The sequence below is a fragment of the Hyla sarda genome, unplaced genomic scaffold (assembly GCF_029499605.1).
Source record: "Hyla sarda isolate aHylSar1 unplaced genomic scaffold, aHylSar1.hap1 scaffold_386, whole genome shotgun sequence".
Lineage (NCBI taxonomy): Eukaryota > Metazoa > Chordata > Amphibia > Anura > Hylidae > Hyla > Hyla sarda.
The window spans coordinates 113,586-123,261 of record NW_026610405.1 but is presented as its reverse complement, the minus strand read 5'-3'; the positions used below and the strand labels follow the sequence as shown (position 1 = coordinate 123,261).

General features: G+C 50.4%; 1 protein-coding gene across 1 annotated transcript in view; it reads left to right on the top strand.

The window, feature by feature from the left end:
* Positions 1-3,897: 3,897 nt before the first annotated feature.
* The window catches only part of PLEKHA5 (pleckstrin homology domain containing A5), a gene marked incomplete at its 3' end in the record, with an annotated part of 118,862 nt that continues 113,083 nt past the window's right edge, over positions 3,898-9,676 (top strand). Inside the window, 1 exon segment of the mRNA XM_056553818.1 lies at positions 3,898-3,946.

The following is a 9,676-nucleotide window of genomic DNA, read 5'->3' as shown; positions in this document are numbered from 1 at the left end:
GTGTCACATGATCTGTCATTACTTATATACACCTCAGAGGCTGCAACACCTAAGCAAGAGGTATCAGTAACCAAACACTGCCATGAAGACCAAGGAACTCTCCAAATAAGTAAGGGTGATGTTGTTAAGTACAAGTCAGGGTTAGGTTATGTATATATTAAAAAAAATAGAAAAAAAATATCCAAACCTTTGATGATCCCCAGGAGCACCATCAAATCTATCATAACCAAAAGGAAAGAACATGGTACAACAGCAAACCTGCGAAGAGACGGCTGCCCACCAAAACTCACGGGCCGGGCAAAGAAGGCAGCACAGAGACTTAAGGTAGCCCTGAAGGAGCCGCAGAGTCCACAGCAGAGACCTAAGGTAACCCTGGAGGAGCAGCAGAGACCTACGGTAACCCTGAAGGAGCCGCAGAGTCCACAGCAGAGACCTACGGTAACCCTGAAGGAGCCGCAGAGTCCACAGCAGAGAAATACGGTAACCCTGAAGGATCCGCAGAGTCCACAGCAGAGACCTAAGGTAACCCTGGAGGAGCCGAAGAGACCTAAGGTACCCCTGAAGGAGCTGCAGAGTCCACAGCAGAGACCTATGGTAACCCTGAAGGAGCCGCAGAGTCCACAGCAGAGACCTAAGGTAACCCTGGAGGAGCCGCAGAGTCCACAGCAGAGACCTAAGGTACCCCTGGAGGAGCCGCAGAGACCTAAGGTACCCCTGAAGGAGCCGCAGAGTCCACAGCAGAGACCTACGGTAACCCTGAAGGAGCCGCAGAGTCCACAGCAGAGACCTAAGGTAACCCTGGAGGAGCCGCAGAGTCCACAGCAGAGACCTAAGGTACCCCTGGAGGAGCCGCAGAGACCTAAGGTACCCCTGAAGGAGCTGCAGAGTCCACAGCAGAGACCTACGGTAACCCTGAAGGAGCCGCAGAGTCCACAGTAGAGACCTACGGTAACCCTGAAGGAGCCGCAGAGTCCACAGCAGAGACCTAAGGTAACCCTGAAGGAGCTGCAGAGTCCACAGCAGAAACCTAAGGTAACCCTGGAGGAGCCGCAGAGATCACAGCAGAGACCTAAGGTAACCCTGGAGGAGCCGCAGAGATCACAGCAGAGACCTAAGGTAACCCTGAAGGAGCCGCAGAGATCACAGCAGAGACCTAAGGTAACCCTGAAGGAGCCGCAGAGATCACAGCAGAGACCTAAGGTAACCCTGGAGGAGCCGCAGAGTTCACAGCAGAGACCTACGGTAACCCTGAAGGAGCCGCAGAGTCCACAGCAGAGAAATACGGTAACCCTGAAGGAGCCGCAGAGTCCACAGCAGAGACCTATGGTAACCCTGAAGGAGCCGCAGAGTCCACAGCAGAGACCTAAGGTAACCCTGGAGGAGCCGCAGAGTCCACAGCAGAGACCTAAGGTACCCCTGGAGGAGCCGCAGAGACCTAAGGTATCCCTGAAGGAGCCGCAGAGTCCACAGCAGAGACCTACGGTAACCCTGAAGGAGCCGCAGAGTCCACAGCAGAGACCTAAGGTAACCCTGGAGGAGCCGCAGAGTCCACAGCAGAGACCTAAGGTACCCCTGGAGGAGCCGCAGAGACCTAAGGTACCCCTGAAGGAGCTGCAGAGTCCACAGCAGAGACCTACGGTAACCCTGAAGGAGCCGCAGAGTCCACAGTAGAGACCTACGGTAACCCTGAAGGAGCCGCAGAGTCCACAGCAGAGACCTAAGGTAACCCTGAAGGAGCTGCAGAGTCCACAGCAGAAACCTAAGGTAACCCTGGAGGAGCCGCAGAGATCACAGCAGAGACCTAAGGTAACCCTGGAGGAGCCGCAGAGATCACAGCAGAGACCTAAGGTAACCCTGGAGGAGCCGCAGAGTTCACAGCAGAGACCTAAGGTAACCCTGGAGGAGCCGCAGAGTTCACAGCAGAGACTGGAGCATCTATACATAGGACTACAATAAGCTGGACGCTCCATAGAGTTGGGCTTTATGGCAGAGTGGCCAGAAGAAAGCCATTACTTTCAGCTAAAGGAGAATCCCAAAATGTATTTAGGAAGGTGCTCTAGTCTGATGAGATTAAAATTGAACTTTTTGGCCATCAAAGAAATGGCTGCTATGTCTGGCGCACACCCAACATCACCCAAAAAACACCATCCCCACAGTGACACATGGTTGGGGCAGCATCATGCTGTGGGGACTGGGAAACTGGTCAGAGTTGAGGGAAAGATGGATGGTGCTAAATCTGTGATTGCAGACTTAGATTGTGTTCACCAGCGCAAACCATCTAACGCGAAGGAGCTGGAGGAGTAAGGAGGAATGAGATGTGGCAGCTCAGAGAGACTTATCCAAAGCCACTTGGAGCTGTGATTGCCGCAAAAGCTGACACTACAAAGTATTGACTTTAGGGGGCGTGAATAGTTATGCACATTGACTTTTTCTGTTATTTTGTCTTTTTTTTGTTATTATTGGAAAGCAAACAACAAATAAAAAAAATCTTCAAAGTTGTGGGTATGTTCTGTAAATTAAATGATCGAAGTCGTCAATATATTCGAAGTCGTCGAATACTTTTGCAGGGCACTGAATGTAATCTCTTCTGTATGCTCCTGCTCTGTACTGAGGGTTACTTTGGCCCCTCTGGAGGCTGCTTGTTCCTGTACATAAATGGTGTTTGGGGTGATACAGTGCAGGGCCTCGGGGCCCCCGTCACCACACACAGCTCAGTGTAAATATTTACAGGGTGCAGAGATCTGTGCCATTTTCTGCAGGAGACGTCTGTCTGGCCATGCTCCAGGCTCGTACCCTTGTGTTATGAGATGACCTATGTCCCCGTTTCTTGCCAGTGTGGGCATCGCTGTGTCTGTCACATTGTGGAAGCGAGCCATGTGTGTACGCTGGCGCAGGCTGCCACCAATATGGACGCATGCAGATGGCACGTTCGCCTTCTCTATAAATAACATGGAGCTGCTGATGTATGAGGCGTCAGATGTATGCCCTGCCATATTGTCTTCCCAGGGTGCACACTATAGGGGCTGATCAGCCCTCACCCTTCATATACTCCTGACCACAGGGGGTGATCACCTCTTACCCTTTAATATACTCCTGATTACAGGGGGTCACAGTATAGGGGGTGATCACCCCTCACCCATCATATACTCCTGACCACAAGGGGGCACAGTATAGGGGGTGATAACCTTTATCCTTTAATATACTCCTGACCACAGGGGGGGGATAACCCCTTACCCTTTCTTATACTTCTGACCACAAGGGGGCACACTATAGGGGCTGATCACCCCTCACCCTTCATATACTCCTGACCACTGGGGGCACAGTCTAAGGAGTGATCACCTCTTACCCATCATATACTCTTGACCACAGGGGTGCACAGTATAGGGGCTGATCACCCCTCACCCATCATATACTGCTGACCACTGGGAGACACAGTATAGGGGGTGATCACCTCTCACCCATTATATACTCCTGACCACAGGGGGGCACAATATCAGGAGTGATCACCTCTTACCCATCATATACTCTTGACCACAGGTAGCACAGTATAAGGCGTGATCACCCATAATATACTCCTGACCACTGGGGGCACAGTATAAGAAGTGATCACCCATCATATACTCCTGACCACTGGGGGCACAGTATAAGGAGTGATCACCTCTTACCCATCATATACTCCTGACCACAGGGGTGCACAGTATAGGGGCTGATCACCCCTCACCCATCATATACTGCTGACCACTGGGAGACACAGTATAGGGGGTGATCACCTCTCACCCATTATATACTCCTGACCACAGGGGGGCACACTATCAGGAGTGATCACCTCTTACCCATCATATACTCTTGCCCATGTGCTCATACAGTCTCTATCTTCTTCATTTGTAGATTTACCCACCGGTTGGGAGGAGGCCTACACGTTCGAGGGCGCCCGATACTACATCAAGTAAGTGTCATAGCTCTTCTTGTTGTAGAATGGAAACATGTTCATCTTTGTAGTACACTTTGGGGTGAGGTGTCATTTGTTCTGTTGTTTTTGGGTTTATTGTTTTGACACAATTTATGTATGCTTCTTTATAATTCCTGCTTGAAAATTCACCGATTTAAGTTTTGGGTTGAGTATAAATTGCGCCTGGTCAGGTGGAGAACAGACGTGAATAATGTTGGGCAATTTTTAACAATTTGCACACAATAAATCACCAGGAAACACACTTAAAATGAGAAACCGTCCCCTGAGAGGAGATGAATCTACACTGGTGCACAGTGCGCAAAAATACGGAGAGAATCTGTCAGTCGCTGTGGCTGAGATTTCACATACGATTGGTAGTTGTATCTGCATCTAATTTATCGAAAAGGCACAGTATATTAAATAACCCCCCCCCCCCCCCTAACCTGTGTACATTCAAAGATAATACCCCCCCAACCAGTGTACATCCAAAGATAATACCCCCCCAACCATTGTACATCCAAAGATAACCCCCCCAACCATTGTACATCCAAAGATAACCCCCCCCAACCATTGTACATCCAAAGATAACCCCCCCCAACCATTGTACATCCAAAGATAACCCCCCCCCAACCATTGTACATCCAAAGATAACCCCCCCAACCAGTGTACATCCAAAGATAATACCCCCCAACCAGTGTACATCTAAAGATAATACCCCCCAACCAGTTTATATCCAAAAATAATACCCCCACAACCTGTGTACATCCAAAGATGGCCCCCCCAACCAGTATACATCCAAAGATAACCCCCCAACCAGTGTACATCCAAAGATAACCCCCCCGAACCAGTATACTTCCAAAGATAACCCCCCCAACCAGTGTACATCCAACGATAACCCCCCCAACCAGTATACATCCAACGATATCCCCCCCAACCAGTATACATCCAAAGATAACCCCCCCAACCAGTGTACATCCAACGATAACCCCCCCAACCAGTATACATCCAACGATATCCCCCCCAACCAGTATACATCCAACGATATCCCCCCCAACCAGTATACATCCAACGATATCCCCCCAACCAGTATACATCCAAAGATAACCCCCCAACCAGTGTACATCCAAAGATAACCCCAACCACAACCAGTGTACATCCAAAGATAACCCCACCCCCAACCAGTGTACATCCAAAGATAACCCCACCCCCAACCAGTGTACATCCAAAGATAACCCCACCCCCAACCAGTGTACATCCAAAGATAACCCCACCCCCAACCAGTGTACATCCAAAGATAACCCCACCCCCAACCAGTGTACATCCAAAGATAACCCCACCCCCAACCAGTGTACATCCAAAGATAACCCCCCAACCAGTGTACATCCAAAGACAACCCCAACCCCAACCAGTGTACATCCAAAGATAACCCCAACCCCAACCAGTGTACATCCAAAGATAACCCCAACCAGTGTACATCCAACGATATCCCCCCCAACCAGTATACATCCAACGATATCCCCCCCCAACCAGTATACATCCAATGATATCCCCCCAACCAGTATACATCCAAAGATAGCCCCCCTCAACCAACCAGTGTACATCCAAAGATAACCTCCCCAATCAGTGTATATCCAAAGATAACCTCCCCAATCAGTGTATATCCAAAGATAACCCCCCCAACCAGTGTACATCCAAAGATAACCCGCCCAACCAGTGTACATCCAAAGATAAATCCCCCCGCCCAACCAGTGTACATCCTATGATAAATCACCCCAACCAGTGTACATCCAAAGATAACCCCCCAACCAGTGTACATCCAAAGATAACCCCCAACCAGTGTACATCCAAAGATAACACCCAACCCTAACCAGTGTACATCCAGATAACCCCAACCCCAACCAGTGTACATCCAAAGATAACCCCACCCCCAACCAGTGTACATCCAAAGATAACCCCAACCAGTGTACATCCAAAGATAACCCCAACCAGTGTACATCCAAAGATAACCCCAACCAGTGTACATCCAAAGATAACCCCACCCCAACCAGTGTACATCCAAAGATAACCCCACCCCAACCAGTGTACATCGAAAGATAACCCCAACCCCAACCAGTGTACATCGAAAGATAACCCCCAACCAGTGTACATCGAAAGATAACCCCCCAACCAATGTACATCCAAAGATAACCTCCCAACCAGTGTACATCCAAAGATAACCCCAACCAGTGTACATCCAAAGATAACCCCAACCCCAACCAGTGTACATCCAAAGATAACCCCAACCCCAACCAGTGTACATCCAAAGATAACCCCAACCCCAACCAGTGTACATCCAAAGATAACCCCAACCCCAACCAGTGTACATCCAAAGATAACCTCCCAACCAGTGTACATCCAAAGATAACCTCCCAACCAGTGTACATCCAAAGATAACCCCAACCAGTGTACATCCAAAGATAACCCCCAACCCCAACCAGTGTACATCCAAAGATAACCCCACCCCAAACCAGTGTACATCCAAAGATAACTCCACCCCCAACCAGTGTACATCCAAAGATAACCCCACCCCCAACCAGTGTACATCCAAAGATAACCCCACCCCCAACCAGTGTACATCCAAAGATAACCCCACCCCCAACCAGTGTACATCCAAAGATAACCCCCCAACCAGTGTACATCCAAAGACAACCCCAACCCCAACCAGTGTACATCCAAAGATAACCCCAACCAGTGTACATCCAAAGATAACCCCAACCCCAACCAGTGTACATCCAAAGATAACCCCCCCAACCAGTATACATCCAACGATAACCCCCCCAACCAGTATACATCCAACGATATCCCCCCCAACCAGTATACATCCAACGATATCCCCCCCAACCAGTATACATCCAATGATATCCCCCCAACCAGTATACATCCAAAGATAGCCCCCCTCAACCAACCAGTGTACATCCAAAGATAACCTCCCCAATCAGTGTATATCCAAAGATAACCCCCCCAACCAGTGTATATCCAAAGATAACCCCCCCCAACCAGTGTACATCCAAAGATAACCCGCCCAACCAGTGTACATCCAAAGATAAATCCCCCCCCCTCCAACCAGTGTACATCCTATGATAAATCACCCCAACCAGTGTACATCCAAAGATAACCCCCCAACCAGTGTACATCCAAAGATAACCCCCAACCAGTGTACATCCAAAGATAACACCCAACCCTAACCAGTGTACATCCAGATAACCCCAACCAGTGTACATCCAGATAACCCCAACCAGTGTACATCCAAAGATAACCCCACCCCCAACCAGTGTACATCCAAAGATAACCCCAACCAGTGTACATCCAAAGATAACCCCACCCCCAACCAGTGTACATCCAAAGATAACCCCAACCAGTGTACATCCAAAGATTACCCCACCCCCAACCAGTGTACATCCAAAGATAAAAACCCCCAACCAGTGTACATCCAAAGATAATAACCCCCCAACCAGTATACATCCAAAGATAACCCCACCCCCAACCAGTGTACTTCCAAAGATAACCCCACCCCCAACCAGTGTACTTCCAAAGATAACCCCACCCCCAACCAGTGTACATCCAAAGATAACCCCACCCCCAACCAGTGTACATCCAAAGATAACCCCACCCCCAACCAGTGTACATCCAAAGATAAATCCCCCCCTCCCCCAACCAGTGTACATCCAAAGATAAATCCCCCCCACCCCCAACCAGTGTACATCCAAAGATAAATCCCCCCCTCACCCAACCAGTGTACATCCAAAGATAAATCCCCCCTCCCCCAACCAGTGTACATCCAAAGATAACCCCCCCAACCAGTGTATATCCAAAGATAACCCCCCCAACCAATGTACATCCAAAGATAACCCCACCCCCAACCAGTGTACATCCAAAGATAACCCCCCAACCAGTGTACATCCAAAGATAACCTCCCAACCAGTGTACATCCAAAGATAACCCCACCCCCAACCAGTGTACATCCAAAGATAACCCCACCCCCAACCAGTGTACATCCAAAGATAACCCCACCCCCAACCAGTGTACATCCAAAGATAACCCCACCCCCAACCAGTGTACATCCTATGATAAATCCCCCCCCCTCCCCCAACCAGTGTACATCCAAAGATAACCCCCCCAACCAATGTACATCCAAAGATAACCCCACCCCCAACCAGTGTACATCCAAAGATAACCCCACCCCCAACCAGTGTACATCCTATGATAAATCCCCCCCCCTCCCCCAACCAGTGTACAGCCAATGGTAGACATCTGATATCAGACAGGTTCACATGCAGCGCTCTTACAGATGAAGTGTAATAGATATTTGTGGGTCTTCTATCCCAGTGTGACACCGGCCCTTTAAGGCTTCCATGTTACAATAAATCAGTCTTGTTATGGGTGCGGGGAGCGGTGGGTGTGCGGTGTGGAGCGCTACTGTGTATGACATCTGGACAGTGTCCTGGCATCTGGTGCCCGCCGTGATTCATCTGGGTGTTTAGAACCATCTCTGGGCCAAGTTTGCAGTGGATCTAATGCGCTGGTGCGAGAGGAGTGCTGTGACTGCATCGTTACGATCACCCTGGCGTCCTTTATCCTCTCCTGCTATAGGGGAATACGTCCTCCTGATCTCATGTAGTATATAGGGGAAGACGTCCTCCTGATCTCATGTAGTATATAGGGGAAGACGTCCTCCCGATCTCATGTAGTATATAGGGGAAGATGTCCTCCTGATCTCATGTAGTATATAGGGGAAGACGTCCTCCTGATCTCATGTAGTATATAGGGGAAGACGTCCTCTTGATCTCATGTAGTATATAGGGGAAGACGTCCTCCCGATCTCATGTAGTATATAGGGGAAGACGTCCTCCCGATCTTATGTAGTATATAGGGGAAGACGTCCTCCTGATCTCATGTAGTATATAGGGGAAGACGTCCTCCCGATCTCATGTAGTATATAGGGGAAGACGTCCTCCCGATCTCATGTAGTATATCGGCAGACCCGAGCGCCCTCGTATCGGCAGACCCGAGCGCCCTCGTATCGGCAGACCCGAGCGCCCTCGTATCGGCAGACCCGAGCGCCCTCGTATCGGCAGACCCGAGCGCCCTCGTATCGGCAGACCCGAGCGCCCTCGTATCGGCAGACCCGAGCGCCCTCGTATCGGCAGACCCGAGCGCCCTCGTATCGGCAGACCCGAGCGCCCTCGTATCGGCAGACCCGAGCGCCCTCGTATCGGCAGACCCGAGCGCCCTCGTATCGGCAGACCCGAGCGCCCTCGTATCGGCAGACCCGAGCGCCCTCGTATCGGCAGACCCGAGCGCCCTCGTATCGGCAGACCCGAGCGCCCTCGTATCGGCAGACCCGAGCGCCCTCGTATCGGCAGACCCGAGCGCCCTCGTATCGGCAGACCCGAGCGGAGGCATTCTGTTCGCACTACTAGTTATGCCTTCCTCATCCTCTCCATCAGCACCGCACGCTCTCTGTTCCTGGAGTCTGTGGTGCAGGTTTCTCCTGTTCATCTGGTTCTCTGACACCTGGTCCCTGAGGTATACATAGATCTTGTGTAGTCACCTCTAGAGGGAGGAGGCCATGACTCAGGGATGTTTCTGCTGAAATCTTTGAGTAATCATTTCATGTCTCTGCGTGTCAGACAAACATCCTGAGAGGCCACGCTAACCTGAAGAGCGATAGGATTGGGCCAACACCTG